Source organism: Tyto alba, unplaced genomic scaffold (genome assembly GCF_018691265.1).
Source record: "Tyto alba isolate M040663 unplaced genomic scaffold, T.alba_DEE_v4.0 Super-Scaffold_38, whole genome shotgun sequence".
NCBI classification, from domain to species: domain Eukaryota; kingdom Metazoa; phylum Chordata; class Aves; order Strigiformes; family Tytonidae; genus Tyto; species Tyto alba.
Genome location: NW_024881313.1, coordinates 12,934,583 through 12,958,885, shown reverse-complemented (window position 1 = coordinate 12,958,885; position 24,303 = coordinate 12,934,583).

Here is a 24,303-nt window from a genome sequence, read left to right as displayed (position 1 = left end):
TCATCTACTAGGGTTCACATTTATGTTAAAATAATTACATTATGTCACACATAAATAAACACGTTTGAAGATCTAAAGCAGGTGGAATACTGAAGATCCATCATTCTTCTTTCCAATCACTTTAAGATAGGACAGTCAAATGTTTGAAAATTTGAACTCTGAAGTTCAGCTATCCCTTGTATTACCGAATTGGGTAAATTATTATAAGCAGACAAGGGCACAGTTTGATTGCCAGGGATGCATATATATGCATATTCGCACACACATCAAAGTCAGTAATCTTCTCAAATTTAGATGGCCTGCCAGTATAGCATTGCTAAAATACAGCAGTTCTTTTATGCCATGTCACAAAAGGAACACTAGTATTAACAACATGTCTGATTGCTCTCAACGTCTTAGCCATGATGAAGGCTGAGGGCAGACTTCAGTTCAATTTCAGATGAAACAAAGAGATTTAAACAAAAAGATTATGTGCAGGCATATCATGTACACTGTCTAATTTAGCTGTGGGCATTCTCATTACCCACATAATGGAAAAGCTCTGGTTAAGATTCATCTTGCCTTGGTTATATATAATGCATCTGTCCATATTTGAATTAATTGTGTAAGTCCCATTATAGTCAATGGAGATACAGCCAATACAGTCAATGGCATCTAGAGAGCAGTTTATCTTGTCTTAAATTTGGTCAGACGAATTGTTCTTTAAACTCCATTAACTGTATTGATTAGCTCTCCAAGACCATAATGGAGTCCAGACAGTAGGTCTGTTGTAGACAGGTTAGATAGTAGACATCTAGAGTAAGAATTTCATGCCCTATGCCATTCTTCAGTACTATGAAATCTGGTTGAAATACCTCTGACTCTGGTGACTTAAAGGCAATTCAATACAAGAAGAATACTCAGGTTACAAAAGTCTTCACAGAGGAATTCAACATCGGAACTCTGGCTGCCTAAGTAGCAAACAGCATTGGAAGAAAAAAAAATGATTTCTCTTTGCTGTTTTTGATTCATGGAGAGGCCCACAAGATCCTTTTCCATCCATAATCTCATATGATTGTTCAGGCTAGCATATTTATCTTTTATTTATTTTTTAACTTGAAGGAACTTTGTCCACTGTCTGAATGTTTTCTCTGTGTCTTGTTCAGTCCAAATAGCATAACAATGCAATGAACTCAGTAGGTCACTCACGCAAAGCTAAAGCCAAATGCTTTATTGTCCTTTGTTGCTGACTTGTATTTTCGTATTGTGTTGTCTTCATAAATTCTGAGTTTACAGAGCCCAAAGAAATTACTGTAATCACCTAGTCATCCCTGTATTCATCCCTGCTGACAGGCTTAATCATGAGATTTCCCTGAACAATAATTGCTTGAACCTGGACAACATCTTGATTTAAAAAGCAACCATTGGTGAAAATCCATCACAGTTATCAATAAATAGCTCTAGCTAAAAGTTTCCCCCATATTTCCCATATGAAATTTTCTATAATTTATAGTGATTGAAGGAGTGTGCTAGAACAGAAAGCTTTCTATTATCAAGTTTTTCTTCCTTTAGCGTATATTTATATATGGAACAAGATAAGCAAGGCTTTTCCTGCTGACTAGATACGTGTAGTAGCTGCCAGAATGTAGTGTCTTTCTACAAGTTGTCTTATTGGAGCTGTTTCATATCAGATAACAGATTAAATATTTATCACAGTGGGGGCTTGGGTCTCTATTTCTTGCTTCTCAAGGGAATACAATGAACACTGGGTCAGCCTAGATGTAGCTGGACCAATGGATTATTTATACAGAATGTCACAGTGCTAAAGAAAGGGTATGATAGATCTTTCTTCCATAGCCAGAGTGCTCAGTTGAGATGTAAAAAATGTCCTTGTATGAGTTTGGCAAAGGAGGACCTTAAACTAAGGACCCTTGTATGCATGCAACTGCACAACTGCTCATCTATGACTACTCTGGGTGAGGTCTCTTTTCTTTTGTTGTGATAAAAATTCCAGCATGTACCTAAAGACTCCTTTAAATGCAAATTTAATTCCTGCTGTGTTAATTTTAAAAGTTTTGATTTAGGAAAAATAACATTTTCTCCTAGAAGAATGACTGTTGGAAAAATCTTCAACCTATTGTTTTCAAGCTATGACTGTTGATAACAATCCCCTCTTTACACAGAAAATAATTCACTTGTTTTGTTATCTTCTTGGTCTTGTTTCTCCTTAGAAGGAATGCAAGAAGGCAGAGCAGGGCAGACTTTTTTGTTTGTTATTTTCCAGTCACTTGCCACAGGAATGAAATACCTTTCCTCTAAATTCATAATTCCTTGTCTCTGAAAATTTTTCGTTTCCAATGACAAAACAATTCTACTCTTCCTTTAAACTGATTTAAATAGAATTGATTCTTGGCAGAATATAAGATTACAAGTTTGTGATTAAAAGTACAATGTCAGATTACATGATTTTCAGATAACTATCTCCTGTCCCAAATTTTTCAATGCATATTGATATTTTCTCTTTTGGGGAAAAGCTTAATATTCAAAACTCCTATTATTTTTCCTTGGAAATATTTGTACAGTTAAATGCTGATGCTGGTACAGGCACAGTATAAAGATATGGAACCACTCTTTGCCTCAAAGCCCTTCCAACTTGAACAGACAAGAGAAACACAGACCTACAGGCACAGCAGTGTGCTGAAGCATGTGTAATTATGTGCAAATATAAGTCATATATCTATGTCATATTTTACTTGGTATAAACACGTGTAACTGCTTCAACATTTAAGCATCACTTTGCATTGCCTTTTATAAAAAAATTCACACTCTCAGTGCCACAGAATTAGGTATCATGTTGGGATTAAAGGGAATAAATGGTAGCAGCTTTTCAGAGTTGTTTTATGGGGAACACCTTGGAAGAGGGTATCTACAGCTTATGTCTCTGCCAGATTTTGCTCCATGCTGCCTAGCTAAAGCCTGCCTGCCAGTGGGGTACCTGGGATGGAAGGGACACTGCATCTTCCATGCAGTGTCAAGCACCTGTCTGCATTTGTGGCCTCACTCCTGGCTGTGGGGAGATGGGGCAAAGGGAGGTGCAGTGCCAGCAAGTCAGCACTGGCCTCCTGTGAACAGGCCTTGGGCCTTTCAGGGCCATCATGCTCAGGGAAATGCTGCTGAGTAGATTAGCCCAAATGCAGAGTTGGGACTGCTGCACTGAAACCTGGAAAGATTTGTCTTTATGTCATTGTCTCAGTTTTACCACTTCCTAGGCATCTGTTTGCCCTCAGCAAATGCTTACTTTGCCTGTATCTATATCTCACTGCTGGAGAAGTAAATCACAAAGTTTCCAGAAAAAGTTCAGATAACCTTTGTGGTTTTCAAGTTAGTATTTGTTGGTACATGGCATTAAAAAAAGCAGCATTCTTACTGTATTTTAGCTTTAATTTTGCCTTGGTTTACCTTCTCTTTAATCCCTTTTCATATATTTGATCTCTTTTCATTCTATACAAACAGTTCTGATCAGGGTGACAGATCCCTCTGGAACAGGTAAACCCACAGCTGAATCTCTGAGGTTTATTGGTTTTTGCTTGTAAAGAGGTGGTTGTGGGGACAGCCTGGAGAAGGCGGGCCAGGCATCATTGTTCAGTTATCTGCCTTTGGTGACAAGGTGTGAGAATGGAGCACTGGTAAGAAAGACACATAAAGAGCTCAACTTTCAGTGATGGTGAGCTCTGGGGAAGAATGAGTCTTGAGACTGAGTCTAACAGCAGAAAAAACAGTACAAAATGAAAAAAAAAATCTAGACTCTGTCAACTCATATTGATCATAAGAGGAGCTTTTGTGTGTGTGACCTTCCAATATTTTATCCAAATTAATAAATTGTGCAGGAAGGACATGAAAAGATGCTTCAACATGATATTCCCCATTCCGGTACTAGGAGACAAACCAGGAGCTGTGCAACCTTGCCTAAGACTGGGGAAGAGTTCCAGAGTAAGTCAGGGAGAGGATAAAAGAATAACATAGAAACAGCAAAAGCTTTTGGGAATTAAAATTAAAATACTTGGTAAAAGAGAAAGCAAACAGGGAGAGATCATTAATGTGTGTTGAAATATCCTGTCACAGTATACTGTACAGTTAACCTTTCTGAACCACTGGAGATCTCTTCTAGTTGGTTAAATTTGAACCATTTAGCAAAGCTTAGAGATCAAATAACTAACATTACCATTGAATACCATTTATTAACATCAAACTTGAGAAGACTTTAAAGACTTTTAATTTTTGTGACATTTTGCCCTTTTGTCACTACTTTCAAAATCTGTGAACCCATTTGCATTATCTGAATCTTATCTAGTGGGTATTTCTTTTCTGAGTATGCTTCACTATTTCTACTTCTGTTGAATTTACTCTCATTAGTAATTTTTTTGTATCTGCTGTTGTAACCTGAGTAAATTTCAGGCATACTCTGTTTAGTCATTCATATACCTCCAACTTGAATACCAGAGTTTCACATTAACATATTTTAGCAATACCTAACTAGTCCCCTGAAACTAATAATACTAATAGAAACATATTAGTTTTGTAAAATTTAATATTTTTTTGATTTTCATTGTCTTATCTATGACCTGCTAGAACTTCAGACCAATATCCATGCAGACATTCACCATTGGCTCGTGAAGACAGTATTTTAAGATGTAATAAGTAGTTATTTCACAATACTTAAAAAATTGATTACTAGGTTTAGTATATGTACAAATATAATCTTTTGTACTTGCACTAAATTTCAAGGCCATTAGTTAACATTTTGATAGAAGAATAATCTATAACTTTACATTTCTGCAGATTCTGACATGATATTACTGTGGCCATACAGAACAGCAATAGCAGAATGTCAGTACTATCCACTATGATCACAGGCAGTGTTAAAGTGTTATAACGATGTCTTCGTATGGTTAGCTGGCTTTCAGTTCTCCAGCCAATGAAGCAGACATTATGCTTTCAAGCAGGATTACACATCTGAATGTCTAGGTAATATTTACAAAGGTTCAGACTTATTTTCTTATAGTAACTGTAACTGAGAGGATTACTAAATCACTGAGTTGGTGTCAGAAGACCAGGATTTATTCCTTACTATCTGCATCATTTTGGGCAACTCAATCTCCCAGTGCTTCAATTACCTGCTCAGAAATGGGGACAACAATGCTCCTTACCTTACAGGTATTTCAGGATACATTGATTGGGATCCAGTCCCCCAGACACAAGAAATGCATATAATAAAGAGTTCATCATGTTTGCATAGTCATTCATCTCCTTCTAGCTCGTAGCCTGTTCGTATAATATTTACTAAGTTGCTATTAAAAGGTCTGTGTAAGCAATTTCCAGTCTTTTCTGTCTTTTTGCACACACATGCACTCACACACCACAGCCCCATGTTGCACCACAAAGCAATTTTGGGTAGAGGACAAACTACTGCTTCTAGGTGGCACTGGTCATTTGTTCTCACTCCTGCATTGGGTGTAAAGTGTTACACCAAGCTCCTGAACACCATCTGTTATCACAAAGACATTACCACAAGCCCATCAACCTCTGGTAACTTCATTGTCTTATTTGAAGTTAGACTTTTAGGAACGCCTTATCACTCTGCATTAGTGAGATTTTCACCTTCCTGATTGCTGAAAGTGGAAGAGCAAGATCAGGTTTCTCTCAAGACTACAGCTAAGACATCCTGGATAGGTGTTCCTTAGACAAATGAGGATCAAAAAACACATTGTTGACAAAACCAAACCATTATTTTTGATTCATCTGTCATTAGAGGAAAGAGCTAAAAATCTCTTAAAGTTTACATAGCCCAATTAACAGTAGGAAAGACTTTACAATTATGTCAGACAGAATTTTTGACAGTGGTGTCTTTTGAATGGATTTTGGTATATTTTGTGTCTAAACCCTAACAAATTTCTCTCCTCTTTTCTTCAAATGTCCCATGGTTTGGTCTTTTAGGTAATGCAGTGTGCAAACCAGTCTTATTTGGGAGGGGCCCTCAAATTACAGGATTGAAAGAACCTTTTTTGATATTCTTGCTTGTTATTATTTTTATGTCTTCTGGTTTAGATATTTGTTCATACATAATATATATAATTTATAATGTATAGTGTATAATGTATAATATATTATACATTATATAAAAATATATAATATATAATATATAATTTCAGATTCTATAAGAGCAAAATTCAGTTTGCTCAGTGCTCAGTTGGGAGGGATTCTATGGGAAGCTTCCATGGAGGATAAAGGAGCTAGGAAGTGCTGGGAGTTTTTCAAGAATGTTCTGGAAGCACAAAACCAGTTCATTCTCTTTAAATGTAGGGGAAGTAGGCAGAGCAAGAGACTCCTCTGGCTTAACTGTGAGCTTCCAAGTCTGCTCAAAACCAAAGGAGAAGCATACGAGAGATGGAAAACTGGATGAATACTCATTGAGAGCTACAGGGGCTTTGCCAGGGTGTGCAGAGATGCAGTTAGAAAAGCAAAAGCTCATCTCAAACTGATATGGGACAGAGATGTCAAAAACTACAAGAAAGGGTGCTTCAGGTATGTAAACAGTAAGCAGAAACAGAAGGAAAATATTGGCCTGCTGTTAAACAGGAGAGGTGAATTCATCACCAGCAACACTGAAAAGGTAGAGCTTCTCAACACTTTCTTCACCTCTGTCTGTACCAGCCCTACAGCCATGGGAACAAAAATCCATGTTGATGCAAACACAGACCCACCATCAGTGAATCAAGAGTTGCTATGTGAACTATTACAAGAGTGTGACCCCTAGAAATAGATGGGTCCTGATGTTATCCACCCAAAGGTGTTAAGAGAGCTGGCTGATGGTTGCAAGGTCACCCTCCATAGTCTTTGAGAAATTGTGGAGGTCAGGGGACATCCCAGAAGACTGGAAGAAGTCTAATGCCATCCCTATCTGCAAGAAGGGCTTAAAGGAGTGTCCAGGAAATTGTAGACCCTTCAGTCTTACTTCAGTCTTACCCTTCAGTCTTACAGACTCCTTCTAACTGGGAAAGTTATGAAACAAATCCTGCTGGGGACTATCACAAGTCAAATGAAGCATGTGATTGGGAAAACCCAAGAAGGATTCACCAAGACAAAATAGTGCTTGACAAACGTGATTACATTCTATGACAAAATAACCTGCTTGGTTGATGTGGATCAAGCAGTCGTCAGAGTCTACCTGGATTTCTCCAAGGCTGTCGTTATAGTTCCCCACAGCCTCTTCCTAGAAAAACTGATGCTTTATGTCTGTGAGCTATGTGGGGAACTGGATGACAGGCTACACCCAGATGGTCATGGGAAATAGCTCCTTTTCAAACTGACAACCTGTCACAAATGGGGGCCCCCCAGGGATTGATCTTGACCCCAATGCTGTTTAATACATTTAGAAGTAACGTAGATAATGGGTTCAAGTGTAGCCTGATGAATTTTGCTGTTGATATCATACTGTGTGGGGAAGTGGACACTTCGGAAGGGAAACCCACCTTTCATGAAGACCTAGATAAGCCGAAAGAGTGAGCTAATAAGTACCTTATGATGTTCAACAAGGAAAGATGTAAGGTCTTGAACATGGGAAAACATAATCCAGGAGTGCAGCACAGACTGGGATCTACCTGTCTGGGGAACAGTTCTGTGGAATGGGACCTGGGGGTCCTGGTGAAAAACAACATCAGTATGAGTGAGCAGTGTGCTGCAGCAGCAGAGAAAGCCAACAGGATGCTGGGTTGCATCAGCAAGGGCATCACCAGCAGAGATAAAGAAATCATTATCCCACTCTACTCACTGCTTATCAAGCCAAACCTGGAATACTGTGTTTAGTTTTAGTCCTCATTATGCAAAATAGGTGTGGACAGGCTGGACAGGGTCCAGAGAAGAGCCACAAAGGTGATCAAGGTACTAGGAAGCCTGACATATGAGGAAAGGATGAGAGAACCGGGTTTGTTCAATCTGGAGAAAAGAAGCCTTAGGGGAGACCTTATCACCATATTCCAGTATTTAAAGGGTGACTACAAAGAAGATGGAGACTCTCTTTTTAACAAGGAGTCTCATGGAAAAGGCGAGGGGTAATGGGTACATGTTACTCCTGGGGAGATTCTGATTGGACACAAGATGAAAATTTTTCACCATGAGAACAATAAAGCACTGGAATGATCTCTCCAGGGCAGTGGTGGCTTCCCCAACATTGGACAGTTTCAAGATTTGTCTGGACAGGGTGCTGGGTTGCCTTGTCTAGACTGTGGTTTTGACAAGAAAGTTTGGATCGGATGATCCTTGAGGTCCCTTCCAACCTGGTATTCTATGATTCTATGATATACACCTCAGTACAGCCTTTGTTTCATCTTGAACTAGGGGTTAGTCTGGAATTCAGGCATTGATATTTTTGGGGGCTGGCATGCAGAGATGCACAGATATTTTGCAAGTGACATTTCGGAACTGATTATTCTAACAGCGATTTATTTGGCCGTTTGCTATTTCTTGTTAATCTTATTATATTTGTGAGTTTACTGCCACTGGGCCAATTAAAGACTTACTCAATCAAAACTCCTACTGAAGTCAGTGGGAGTTTTACTTAAGCTTATAGTGAGGGGGAATTGTAATTGGAGCTTGTGTTACTTATGTTTCCTTCAAATTTTTTCACTTCTCATAATTCTCTTAATTTTCCACTCAAAATGAATGATCTTATAGAGGGATAGGAATATTAAGAAATATATAAAGATTTAAGTGTATCCTGACTTTGTGAGTTAGGGAGACAACAACCCTAAAGAGAAATCTGTTATCTCAGGATGCTACACACCAAAGAGGTCAAAGTGTTGCCTCACTTTAGCAAGTGGTTCTGGGGTTCTACTCACACTACCAGGCACAGCAGTGGGTACATTCCATCTATTTGGGTGTTCTCAGACAACAGATAGTTGTGAATATGGAGGTTTGTGAGCTGTCAGCTCTAGTTCTTTCAATTTACCTTTGAGTTGAAAGGTGAGATGCCATACTTTGGGCTGTCTATTGGGCCTAATAGCAGCACCGAAGTTACTGCTTTGGTAATGTACCTTTTTGTTGTTTCCTTGAATGTGATATCAAGGTAGAAGACCACATTGGGTTACTATGTGTCATGGTTTGATTTCAGAGGGCAACCAAGCACCAGACAGACGCTCACTTCTCCCTTCCCCTCCCAGAAATGAGAAGGGGAAAATAAGCCAGGCTTTGGATTCAAGATATGGCCGGGAGGGGCAAATCACCCATTATGGTCATGGGCAAAAGGCAGACTCATTAGGGGAATTAAAAAAAGAACATAAATTTATTACAGACACTAACAACTACACTTAATAGGGTAGGATGTAGGACAGTGAGAAGCATTACCACATCTTGAGAACACCTTGCCTCCAGGTGTTTCCTTCCCTTCTTCCTGGGCTCAGCTCTTCTCCAGATATTTCTACCTCATCCCCACAGTGAGTCCCTCCCATGGGCTGCAGTGTTCCCCACACTGCTCCATTGTGGGACACCAACTTTCTCCAATTGGAGTCCCTCCCACGGGCTGCAGCCCTTCCCGAGCTGCTCTGGCATGGGATATCCCTGCATGCTGCAATCCTCCCAGTGCCGAACTACAACAGCTAGGGCTGCTTCTTCACACAGGATCCCTGCTGACTTTGGGTGCAGCCATCTTAATTGGCCCATGTGATGCCCCCCACAGGCCATAAATCAGTGTCTGCTCCACCGTAGATCTTCCTGGGTGGCAGGCGTTTTGTCCTGCCATCTCACCACAGGATACAGGGGGGTCTCTGCTCCGACACACCTCCCCGCTCCTTTCTTCCTCTCTTCCTCCACTGACCTTGGTGTTCACGCAGCTGCAGCAACTCCTCCTCACAAGTTCCACTCCTCCTCACCACATCCCCTCTTAAATACATTATCGCAGAGGCGCAGCTGATTGGCTTGGCCTTGGTGCAGAAGTGGGGCTGACTTGGAGCCGGGGGAGCTTCGAGAAGCTTCTCATAAGGGGCCATCACTGTAGCCCCCTCCCCCGCTACCAAAAATCCCCACCACTCACTCAAACCCAGGACACTATGCCATGTTTTCTTGCTGAATCCATAGGTCAACACAGAAGAGGGAAAGTGGCAATACAGAAGGAGGACAGAAGTTGAGAGCAGGTAAGAAAGGATCATGTTTTGAAATCATGATCATGTTCATGAGTTCTGAGAGTCAATGAGCCAGGAAATGAGGGCCTGACAGGACTTGCCTGATGGAAAGACAAGATAGCATATCCTCTTACTGTCCCTCTGGAGCTGAGTGTCCAGAGCAACTCTCAGCTGTCATTTTAACAATGGGGCAAGTAGCAGAAACCACTCAATCTCATGGCTTTCCGCTGTTGAATCACAAACAGACCGAGCTTGGACAATCCACTTAGTAACCTGCAGAGGACTGTGACTTAGTTAGCCCTGTACAAATCAGGGATAATTTGTTCTGCCAGTTTTTCATAATTGCCAAAGAAAGAGATTTCACAATCTATCTGGGCATCATGTCTACTGTTTACTATTGTCATTATGACAATAAAAAAAAAAAAAAAAAGAAAAAAAAAAACTCATTAGCTCAAAATACTTTGGAAGCCACAGCCATGGGCAATAGCAGACTTACTCTGTACAGTCTGGATTTTGGACTGTTCACTGACACATCCAGAAATTTCAGAGTTACCAAACGGACATCTTGACTAACTAATCCTGGTGTCTAAGTACAATGAATGTCATAAATAGAGCATAAAAGGAAACCTGCCTCAGTAAAAATTGTGTGAAATCCTCTTGTCTTTGATGGTACAATCATGTTTTATGAGGAACTGTCTGCCACACTACAGAGAAAATGTAGACATGAGTTTCTGATAGAAACATGTCAGTTTATGGACAGAAACTCTGTGTCTTTGCCTCACTGTAATATGGGACTGCAACTTCTCTCACAGAAAACCAGTTCCTATAAATAGTGTAAATAACTACGGAAATTAACAATAAAAAATTGCAAGCAACTGGAGGTACAAAACTGTGTGCACAGTTATCCTTACAGTTAGAAGATGGTTGAACAAGTAGGCCCAATCAGAAAAATCCTCTTTTTCCACAAATATTTTTAATTTAACTTTTTGTTTAGTTACACTGATTTCATAACGTGTCTTCTTTGATTTTGGTTTGAATGCATCTGAGATACTTAGTAAAATATTTTGCTCACATCACACCAAGAACTGCTTCTTCTTAAAGATTATTAGTTCCTGGAATTTATGACATATAGTGATTAATGACACTTTGCTTCTTTTGAAAGACATTTAAGTGTGCGTGGCTTTGAAATTCCTGTCTGTCCTGTTTCCCTGCTCTGAGGAAAGTCAGATTAGAAAGAACTGCACTGAACTGGTACATTCCTTCCTTACCACCTCTGTCTTTTGTTTTTCCAGTCTTCAAAGTCAGATTCAGAGCATGTTCCTAATTTAAAAAATAGTTTGATATCTTGGTTAAGTAGCTTGATTCCATCATTAATGAAAGTCTTTTCTTTTAAATAAATTGTTTTCTATCTGATCTTATGTTACAAAGAAGGAGGTCTTGGCAGATTGCCTAGTTTATACAGCATTGTATAGATGCATTGGAGAAGATGATGTTTTTTTCCCCAACATAATGGGTTGGAAGAAGAGGGCTGTTGTCAAAAGTTTATGTTTGTTCTCACTGCTGTTTGTATGTCTCATACATCAACAAAAAAGCAAACTTTTTCAGTTAGTAGTTCAGCTGAAAGCTGGGTGATTGGCTAATAGGCCTGTAGAGGGCCATACTCAAGTGGAATTTTTGATAGGTTTTTGGTTTTATTGGTGAGCAGTCTGAGAAAAACATGCCTAAACTTTATTTCTAAAGCTTCTTATTTTACTTTTTACTCACAATTTACATTTATTAGATATATTAAAAAAAAAAAAAAAAGTTGGAATATGCTCTGGTTTTGAAGGAAATAGATGATGTAGAAAAATTATTTTCACCCACACTCTATTTATGAAATGAAACCTACAGTAAGTGAAATCTAATTGATGGAACACGTACACTTAATAGGATCTTCAAGAGCCTTAATGAATACAGGTATTCATATTTCTTTCTTTCCTTTGTATTACTTAGTACATTTCTACCGCATTTATGAACCAATAGCCTGTATCACAGGCTGTGGTATATGTGGTCTTGTACCAACGTTTAAAGAGCTCAAATCCAATGAAACTGTAGTAGGCATGTTCATATGTTCTTTGCATGTGACTTATGAAAACTAGAAATAAAAATTTGCACTTGAGTCACATTTTTTACATCAGGGCCTAATAAATTAACATTTTTGGATAAGACAGATCTCAGAATATTCATGTATTATAGACTATATATTGGACATTATATATAATATATCATGTACACATATACTATGAACTTATATGTACTATAGCATAATAAACATAATTTTCATATAGCATGGAATACAGAACATTCAGCATGAAATTCAGGCAACTGGATATACTCAGATACATAGTAGTAAACATCTGCAGAACACTGAGAGCTAGACTAGTCTTAAGAGTAAGAAGCATTATTTTTTTATTTATCAACTCTCTTCTTCCTATGGTACTTATAAGGCATCTGATTTACCACTGTAAGGATCTGAGGAGAACCACAGTGCTGCTGTTCAAGGATGCTTGAAGAAAATGTGAAATTACGTAATTCCCTCGCACCTCTCCACGTGTCACGTGGTTCTGACTGGAACAGTGGGGAAGGTACACTGGAGTACCTAGAGAAATACTGAGAACTAATAGCAATAACATGGTATTTCCTGGAAGCACTTTACTTTCAGTATTGTCCTTAAGATGATGTACTTCTTTAGCATGCCTACCAATGTGTTACAACACCTCCTCTTCCTTAAGCTTTAGGTATCAAACAGGGCCAGCCCCACCTCCAGATATTTTTTGGAAAAGTGACTCAGAACCACCAACCAAACAACTCAAATTCCGTTCAACATCAATAAGCACATCTTCAGGTTCTAGACTTAACAAAACAAACTCAAATTTAAACCAGTTTCAATAATCTTCTCTATTATGAGTAAATAGAGTTGGTTTGAAGATAGGAACATATTACGACTATATTTCAGGATACTATATGTTTAGTTTTTACATTTTATGTTGAAAGTAAAACTTTTCATAGAGCTAGTCTGCAAATGGAGCAAATTTCTTTGGGATGTATTGTAATACACTAGTGGGCTGCTTCCAACACTTTAGATAAAATTGTAATCTTTTTTCTCTTTCATTTAAGATTTTAATTATTTTTGGACACATCTCAGTACATCTATTAGGTTAAGGAAAAAAGCAACAACACAAAAATGCACTTTAATTGGATGTAACTACCAAGTAAATACTTAATATACTGTATATGTGCTCTTTTTGAAAACTATGGTCACGCCCAACTCATAAAGAATATATGCCTGCATGATTTATCGGATGTGAGGTCAGAAGAATTTTATTTGTTTTTTCCTAAAATCTGATCTCTGGACACAAGTGTCCAGGAAATTAAAACAACAGTGGTTAAATGTACATGGAAATTTATAGCTAGGTCAGCTACATAAAACACGGCATAACTGAAATTATAAACCAGATGTCAAGACTTCAACTTATAAGGAATATACTGTATCCTTTTTCAAGCTACACTTGTAGTTACTACCATATTTAATTCCTCTAATATTAAATATTTGCTGTTTGATACAATAACTGTACTGATTAGTTCTTTGGTAAAGTACTAGTCTACTATTACATGGCAACTTTTGCAAAACTAAACTATTCTTGATGACAAGTTCTGTTTAACTTGTGGTAATTCTTTAACTTCTACAAGATCTTTGAACATGTTAGACTTACATTTTTGATGGCTTTATTTTTACAGCATACTTCTTCAGACAATAGATAAAGTACATTTTTGGTCATGTCCAATTAATCATATTGGAACTGAAAAAATGCATTGATGAAAGACAATTGGTTTCTTTCACTGAGATTTAAGTAGTCACTGTCATTTTAATCAAGAAATAGTTGGGGACAATTCGTACTTTTTTCCTTGATAAATAAGTTCAGAATATAAGGAAATATCTGATTAAAAAAAGAAAACCAAAAAACCCAAAACAACAAAAAAACCCACCACCACCCCAAGAAAAACCCTAAACCTACAGCAAACACAACCCCCCAAAATCACTTTAACATTATTTCAAAATTCTTAGCAGTTCTTCCTTAAGGGGAAAATGTCAGTTGAAGATTCCTCAAGGTTGGTAGTGCAAGGGAGATATTCCACAGAGAGCCAAGACAAGAAAGGGAAACGGTAAAAAGGAACAGGATAATGAAAAGCTGACATTGCACTGGACAGCACATTAAAATGAAAGAGGCATATCAGAAATTTGCAGTAGGAGAGCTGTGTGCTGGTGTTACACCTTTTGAATGGGTCTTTCCTCACTGAAATTCAGTTGTCTAAATGTTAAGGATCTATGTAAACTTGTCTTCTTCCCTAGTCAATGTCAAGGAACACAAGTCTCCAGAGAACAATTACTCCATCCAAGAACTGGAAGAATTGTTGTCTGGAGGTATTTGCCTCTCTATTGACTACACAGTGGGCAAATGGTTTAAATTAGATAGCAAAAGTTTAGGTAAATGAAGTCAGGAGAGTTGAATCCCAGGCTTCATGTAGATCAATATAGTAGTTCAAGTACTTTACAAAGCGAAGAAATATATTCCAATGAGTTGAAAGTACTTATGTTCATCCAGCAATCAGATGAAAGAAGAGCTAAATCAGTAGTGGATATGGACAATACTATTCTATGCAAAATAATGTCTGAAATAGTTTTACTACAACCTTCTTAAACTTTGTGAGTCACACTGGTTCTGAGCATTCAGTCAGAAGTAGATAATTTACCTTTGAAAGCATTCTGTCATGATTGTTTTTCTGCATTCCTGTTTGCTTCTCCCAAGCCTTCTGGCTGGCCAGGGTCAAGATGTCCTCATCATTCACTAGCTGTACAGCACTCCCAGTTCTTCCTCCCAGTCGTCCTGCTGCACAAATACTCAATGTACACAATGCAAATATGGCAAGCATAATCTTTTGAGCAAGGTCCAGGGAACTCAATTTGAGGTAAGGAAATATAAGTGCCATGAAAGTTTGCAGAGCTAGTCAGCCTAGAGGATTCAGGAACTGTGGACATTTTGTAATTAGCTTTGGTATCTGGAAGAGTGGACTATATCATAGACAAAGGAAAGCAACTGCAGACTGAATATCTACTTATAATTACTGTCCACATAACTCATTTAGCAGTAAAATATGTTCCCAGTAGCTTCTCAGGTAATTCAAAACAAATTAATGAAGCAGATGTAGCAAAGAGAAACATAAACCTGGTTAAGCTGACACACTGGCAACAAGAAGGTTCTCATTCATTTGTTACACAATGATTGTTTTGTGATTAAAGCAAGAATAAGACAGACTAATGAATATGTATAGTATAATAGCAGAAGAACTTTCTCACTTCTTTCACCATCCATTTCCCTTCATTACTTTGATTTTCTTCTGCTGCTAATATACTTTGTCTCTCATATCAGTTGGGCTCAAGTTCCCTGTTATAACATGACTTGCCCCCAGACACAGTGCTGATAGGTGCTCTAGAATTTCCAGAGTAAAATAGCAGATTTATCTCTTTGCAACATTCAGAAACTGTACATGTTGCTAGACTGAGGGCAAAGGAGAACTTCTAGAATAAATTTCATAGTAGAGTATGACATTATGAACAGATCTATGCACATTTAAGTTGCTTGCAGCTGTTTTACAATTTTGGCTGGCAAGCAAGTGTAAACTGCAGAAGGTGATAAATGCTTTCCTTTCACTGACTCTAAGTTGTTTGCCCTTTGAGGCCACCAGGAAGATAGGTCTGAAGACAGATGAACAGAGCATTATGAAATCTCAGGAAATGATGAAGAGCTGCATTTCTAGTCGCCATCTGGTGGTTTCCTGTACAACGGCAAGTGATTTGGGAAAGAATCTCTTAATGGCAGTTGCGATGTCATGAGATTATTTTTAAGGATTGCACCAAGTGCAATAAACATCGATGCAAGCATTTTACTGACTTTCCAAGGTGATGTATGTGTCACTAGACATATAAGATTAGCATCTACTAACTGATCCTAAAATGCATTTTTGAAAGTATATGTTACAACGATCTAGCTTTCACGAGTCGAGAATTTCTGTCCTTGCTCACTCTGTTAAGTACTTGGTAGCAAAAGTGAAATCACAACATATTTACTACTGTCTGAGAGAATATAATTTTCTGAGAAGCCCTACTTTTTTGGTCACCCTGAAATATTTTTCCACATATTGCTTATTATATTTTTTGCTTTATTTTATGGAGATCTTGTATTTTAATAGACTGTTTTTTCCAGTTGTTTACATGATTGCTTAAAATAATTTCCCTTATATTTACATTTGCTTGTGTGAATAAGTGTGCACAGTGTTTTACAGCCCTTTGTCTTTTGTCAGAAAGTGTCTTGGAAGCAAAAAAGACACTTTCTGTTGGAGATTACCATCTCTGTTGGTGCTGAATAGGACAGTCACATTTCTAGTCTTTAAGAACATGATGAAGCCAAAGGGCCATTGAAAATCCTCTTTTCATATAGGTAGGTTGTCAGGCTGAGATATGCAATTAACAAACCAAAGCTTAATCACCAGTTGAAATTTCTACTAGGCTTTCAGGCCCTCATGAAAGATTGAGATCTTGGTATTGAAGAGGGTGTGCCATCATTCATCAGAAACTAGAGGAAGAGATTGGTGAGCCATAGCTAGATTATTGATTTACAGTCAATATAAGTAGAATAGGCATCCTTTGTCTGGTAGAAAGGTTGTGGGAAACCTGGAGAGGAATCAAGGAGATAACCATCTTGGTTGGAGATTTGGAATAGCAGTAAGACAGATGTGTTAGGTCTGTGTGGGATATCACTCCCCAAACTGGGAGAGTTTAGGTAAGGTCTGGATTCAAGGCAAAAGCTAAGCAGTGGGAAAATAATAAGAGGATGATGCTAAATAACATTTAATCACTCTCAGGTAGGAAGTAATAAGAAACATAGAAAAAGCAAATACACCCAACTGCAATCTGGCAGAGAGCATAGTTTCTTCAGATATTGCCAGTTATGATTTTAGACTGAAAAAATCTTTTTGGACATATTGGTCTGCCTCCAATTTGTATACAAACTTCCAAGTATTGGTACTCTTATACAGTAAAAAAGACTGAATGAGCACAGTATCAGAAAGCGAGAATAAGGGAAGTTTTATGGTGTTTTGAGAGAGAATTTGGTTGTTTGTAAATAAAAACCCCTGATTGTTTACTGTGCAAGTATTTTAGCATAGCATTAGTACAAGACTTTATCAGTGTAAGAAGTGTAGGAAATAGGAAAAATCTACATATGCATAATGGAACTGTGTATGTGTTTCTCGACACCCATTATCACAAATAGCAAAAAGGTTTTGAAAACAGAAATATTTACAATATAACATAGAAAACAATCATTTTCTAAGAAGGCATTTTGTATAGTGTCAATGTGTATCAGGTTTCGTGTGGTTTCAGTGGAATGAAGACATATTTAACGATCTCTATGCTTGCTCCTTTTGCATCTTAGTGTAATTTTCCTTTGAAATAATTTTCAGTCATAATTTATTGAGAGTCCTAATAATCTTTTGCTCTTTCACACTGATTCTAACAAGGTGCTGACCTGAATCCTCATGTGTTCCACATCATTTCCTTCTGGAGATTACCAGGCCAAGTTGAAGAGTAAATGAGTTGTAAGGTCAAGAGATTCTCACTGTGAGACAACTGCTGAATTCCTGGTAGCTATGATTGCATCTTTCTATTACACCTTAATCACTATTTGACAAATTCCAATCAGAGATTCATAAATTAATGTGACTTATTTTAATTAAGGCAACATATTGCTTCACTACAGGAATATTAAAAATACACAGACCCTGAAAACAGTAAATATGTCTTAAAAGGATGGTAAAATGATGGAGCTTTAATCATGGGTGACTTCTAGAGCTATAATCTCTGATTTAAGAGTGGGTACAAATCATCAACTAATAGTTATAGGAGAGGGAAAGTAGATTAAAAATTATTATTAATATTATATTATTATAACATATTAAAATAATATTATACTAGATTATATAGTATAGTTACTATTATATTATCATAATATACAATAATATACATGATATATTATTATAACAATATTATATTATAATACAATTAATAATAATAATTTAATTTCAGAATATTTTTAAACCTTTAGAAAAAAAAATTTAAAAATCACAGTAGAGAATTTATTGACTTTCTACACTTTACTATAAAATATATTTAAAAATAAATGACTTCTTTCTACATTATTACATTACTAACAGTTGAATGTAGTTTATGTGAGTAGTTCTCTTTTCTTCAGAATAATCTCTTTTGGTGCTGAAGAGTCTAGGAACAGAAGAATCAGATTCAGAACCCTCTACTATACACATTATTTCTGGCATTTCTACTAACAAGAATCAATGATATCACCTCTTCGGTAGCAGAATATACCCTAAAAAGAGGAGTACAGTTTTTGTCACACTAAGTTTCTTTGTGTTGACTTGAAATATTCTTTGCACATAAGGAAACACCCAGACCAATACATTTTAACCTGCAGAGTTTCAGTGAGGTTGTGTTAAGACACACCAAGTTCCACAGAAGTGTGAAGGAGAGTGACAAGTCTAATACTAGCAGGCCACACTAAATGATTAGGTATTAATTTTTTATTCAGATTTGGCAGTGGAAACAGAACAAAGCTCTCACTCTTGCCCCCGTATCATTAGGAGAGTATAATCACTCTTTCATCGCACTCACTATAGGAAATGTACTTTAATACATTTACACTTTCATTTGTCCATCAAAGCTATGCTTTATATTAAGATCTCAAAGTTTGCTGAAGCCTTTATTGATTCAGTTTTGCAAACCTCATGATCAGGCAGGAAAATGTTTGTTGTTTCCATCTTGTAGATACAGAAGGTAAGTTACAGACTCTACCCAAATTGACATGGCAGTGTGTAGGAATATAAGGAAGACAAGGAATGTGTTGTCAGGCAATAGTTCATTTTCATAGCAGGATAAACACTACATTTTCCAGAGATTAATGTAAAGCAACCACCTTCATGAAAATTACTTGTATAATAAATGGAGGTGATTCAAAGCACAGGGCAATAAAAAGATCTTACTCAGTTTATGATTTCACTTAGACAAATGGCTATAAATATTAATTTCTGAGGTAAAATTCTGTTGACTTTAGATCAAGATAAACAAACAATGTCTTTAATGCTGTCAGACTTCTTGAAAATCCAATGAGCTGTTGAAATACTTCCACTGAAAATATACCCTATAATATCAATTTTCATTCATGCTTGCTGTAATCCATGTTTGCTTTAAAGATTATAGACATAGTTGATGTGGGAATCAAAACCCAAGTATAGGTCAGACATTGATTTAAACTACTAAACCTCTGAATATCTCTGTCTATCAAATCCTTCAGTAATACGTGAACTCAAGCATCTATAGATTCTAGTACAACAGTTGAAAATTAATCCTTAAAACAGGTGGGCCTAAGAATGACTTTGATATAAATTTAGAAGCAGAGTTTGTGCATAGATATGAATGTGATTTCAGTGATTAGAATTCACAGGACATCCCACTAAAGACTGATCTGGAAACTGAGAATGTAGGGCATAGTTGGAGGAAGATAGTTATTGAAATAAAATACATTTTGCAAAATGACTAAAATTTGCTGATGGCACAAATGATAGGGGCGGGCGATATAGAACAGAGAAACATGGTGCATTAGATACACTAAATTCATAAGCAGAGGCCTGATTCAAAAGACCTTAATTTCAAAAGTAAAAATATAAAATGACAGGAATTATTTTAGGATTTGCGAATAAGGACCAACAAAAAGATATCTCCTATGACCCCCACCATCTAAAATAAAAACTCCACTCACATTCTTACCCAGGATTCAAACCAAACACAAAATACCTTCTTCGGAAAGGCCCATTGAATTCATTAAATGATGAAAACCAAAGCATTTCTCCTAATTGTATGTTGATGCTAGATATGTTTTTTTTCATAGATTCTATGTATACTATCTCTGTCATAGAAGTTTGCCAGACAAATTGCAATTTTCAGGTCTATTTCATAAAAGATTTAATGTCTACCACAGTACACAGGGAGATCTTACTGAGAAGGGTTCAGCATTGCAGTTGCTGGGGCTCACTGTTTGCTACTCTGGGATATGTTTAAATTGCATAGGTAACTTGGATCAGAGCTCTAGGCATTTCTCTACTGAAATGGCCTTGCAAGCACAGATCTCCTTGAAATGGAGAATGCAGAGAGGAAACCAGTGCCATGTATTTGCAGAATGATTTACAAATACTTGATAAATGGTATTAGTACCCTGCTACAAAGTCACTCTGTTTTTCCCATATTTGCTGTCTTAGGTGGTTCAACTAATAAACTGCTGAGAGATTCTGTAGTCAGCAAAGGAGTGATAGTCATTCAGAGGAAGATGGAAATGAGATGAGAGCCTGAGAGGAGGATTTTGGGGTTACACAACATTACATTGCTTTCTTAGGGAATACTAATGATTCTGTGTTCAGCGCTGTCAGCTCTTTTTAGTAATCAGTGAAGTGTTAAACCTCATTGCTTGTGCATACCAAAAAGACTAGCTTTCTGCTAAATTATAACAATAAATTCTTTAAAACTCTACAGAAACTGTGCTTACTTTTAAAAACCTGATCAGTCAAGGTGACAACTTGTGATGAGGAAGGCTGAGTAGGTACTGGAGAAATCCTATTTTTCAAAGGTCAGTACAGGTAGTAACACTGTGGAATCCTAGGAAATAAGAAGGAGGATTAATCCAAATATACTGAAATTAGGCTGAATTTTGTATGGCAGGGCTGGAATGGATTGATCTAATACTAAAGTATTTATACCATTTGTAGGTCTGAAGTAGACAAGGTCTTCCTGGGACCTGAGCACAGTTAGAATACAGTAATATTGTGTTAAACAGTCTGTGTTTAAAAGTAACTAACAGCTTTGTTTTAAACTGAGACTGGAACAGGAGAAAAGGAGGACTACTTGTATAACTGGAGAAAATGGAGGACTTGTATATAAAGAGATTAAATGGAATTAGTTTGTTCAGTTTAGCAGAATAAAAATTGAGAAAGATATTATTATTTTTCACAAATACATTCAGGAAATAAATGTAGAGACATAAATACTGAAGGATAGTACTTTCAGAAAATTAAATGGATACAAATGTATAAATTTCAACTAGAAATTAGAAATAGTTTTCTAATCAACAGGAAGATTTAAAAAGGTTTACATACCAATGAAGGAATCCAAATTGCTTCAAAACTTGATGAAGCTGGTGAGTTCATGGAAGTTATTTGTAATATGACAGGAATTATTTTGATGTAAAAAGCAAAGATTTTTTTGTGTAGATTTTTAAAATTAGTCTTGCTTCACTGAAAATGCTTTTATTTCAGCCAAACATTTTGTTTTAACAAAAAATACCCTAACAAAACCCAGATAAAATCATGTGAAGCCATTTCTTGTTCCTTTTTCAAAGCTGTCCTAAAAAGTTTTTCCATCGTGTCGTCTCTGAATAGTAGATATAAGAAAAAATTACAATTTTAATTAACAATTCCATTAAGATACTGATGTGTCTGAATATCTGCATGCACTGTTCTGTATTGCTGCCTACCATCATTCTCATCTGTTACAGGCATAATATTCTTCAGCTGGGAATCAGATACACAGGTTAATAAAGCTTAAAAATAGAGATTATTTGTTATAGTGACAGAAAAGAATTAAAAAAAAAGTAATTGAGTAGTGTGGTCTGGTACTTACTTGGGAGGGGAAATTGAAGGATTTGTGGAATTGTTTCAGTGATTCCAGATCATCTTTTTGCATGACTGCTTTTGGTAGGGGAAGACAGAGGAAGTCAAACAACCCAAATGAACATCATGAAAGGCAACTATGAAAAAGTATCGGTATCCATTCCAGTCCTGAGCTGCATTTGTAATTGCCAGAGTACTGGCAATTTATAAAGTTTCAGAGATCTAAAGGAGTATTTTTAGATGCACAAACTGAAAAGATATTAAAAGGATAGCATGATAAGTAAGCTATATAGGACAAAATTGAGATGATCATGCAAGGAATAAGATACTTAGGTATATACATGCATTAGGGAAGATAGGTTAAGAATGCCTAGGTTGCGGGTACAAATGAGGAATCATTTTGAGTCCTGAACCTTGACAGTTCCAAAGAATGTTGACATATAACCATCAAGACAAACATAAATAATATGGGAGTAACATTCAGAGGTAACTGGATGTTTTTTTGTATCCAAATTTTGAATATTAGCATCTAAGGTCATCTAAGTCCTCCCGCTGAAAATCAGACATTAGATGATTTGTAGCTATCTTGATTGTTTGGTAAAGTTTGCAATTTTTAACATGACAGATATACTTTGATAATATACAAATAAAAGACTGCATAAATACAAAGGCAATATTTTTAGGTATTCATCTGTGATTATTTTTTTCTGGAGGAAGAACAATGAGGGAAGTGAACTGACATAGTACTTTACCTAAGACTAAAACTGGCCCCAACAACAAAGAGGAAGAAACAGTAGTAGTCTGTTAAACTACTGATCAAGCAATTAATTCTGATCAGGGGATTCATGAGGACATAATTGAAATCAGAGAGGTTCATCTTTGCTGAACTCATTCCAGGTCTGGGACCTTAATTTGTATCGTGGTGTCTTGCTGTGCATGTACTTGGAATGTAAAAACAATATAAGCTTAATACTTCTGTTTAAACACACAAATTTGACTACACTTGCATAATCATGGTGAGTCCTTATTTGCAATTCAGTCCATAAGGGAATGGGTTGTCACAGTGTTTGAACCTGACACTTTAGTACAATGCAATTTCAAAGAAGAGACTTCTGTCAGACGTGCTGATCAGTCACTTCCCCTATTAGAGCTGACAGTGCTAAATGAAAGGCTTTTGCGCAAATTGCAATCATGGCAAAAAACCCTTCCAATGACACACAAGACTATATCTTGTCAATAGAGAAAACAGCCTCTGAGTGGAAAGTGGTAGATAACCACAATATTGCCTATCATACTTGCACTGAGAATCAGCACAGTTTGCTAACAGAAAGAGCCTAATTTTATTTTTCCTGATGCAAATGGTAGTTTTACTAATGATACCACGGTGACGCTGAGATCTGAAGTATCACTGATGAAAAATATATGGAAATACAAAGAGGTTCATACAGGCTTCTTTGTTGCTCCTTCGTGTTTTCTTCTTCTCTTCTTTCATCTGGTAGAAACAGTATAATTTTGCCATTGCTTAGTAGAAAATATGTTTCCATGTCCTCTGAAAGCATAAATCTATTTTGGAGAGAATTAATATATTTAAACACATTGTAATATGGGTTTTGGAAATCTGAATGTATTAACTGTATTTGTCTTTACAGCAAACTGTATTGCCTTGAATTAATGTGAAGCTTGGAATTTTGGCTTTGCAGAGTTCCACACAAACATTTTATTTGGCTTTGGTACACTTAGAATAACATCTGTTAATTTAAATTTGAGTTTTCTCTTCTCTCAGTAAAATTCTGTCAGAACTCCTGGATTTCTCTCAGTTTTACATGCTGTCCATGAAAAACTACAAATTTCGTATGTTACAAATCACATTTTCTCAGGCTCAGAGAATCACAAGCTCCAAAGAATGTTTAGTTCAAAAAGAGGAGTTTTACACTTCACAAATTAACTAAAAGTTGAAAGAGATTTTAGTTTAATTTGAAAATGTTACATAGATTTTTGTTGTGAGAAGGAAAGGGCAAGCTAGTACAAAACATGGACATGAAATGATTTTGAGTTAAGATTGGAGTTAACATGGATTTTCAAGAGTCTAGGTAAGGTTATGGACAAAAAGTCTTTGAAGGATAAAGTAAATACCCACACATGAATGATCAGAAAGTAAATTAGATAACACAAGTTAGTTATATGTTTTGGACATCTCTAATTAAGGAATTCTAGGTAACTTACCCAGCCTACAGCATTATTGTTCTCATTAGTGTACTGTCACCTTAATCATCATCTCCATCCTAGCTAACACCAAAGCCCAAGGGATTTGCCATCACGCCATTGG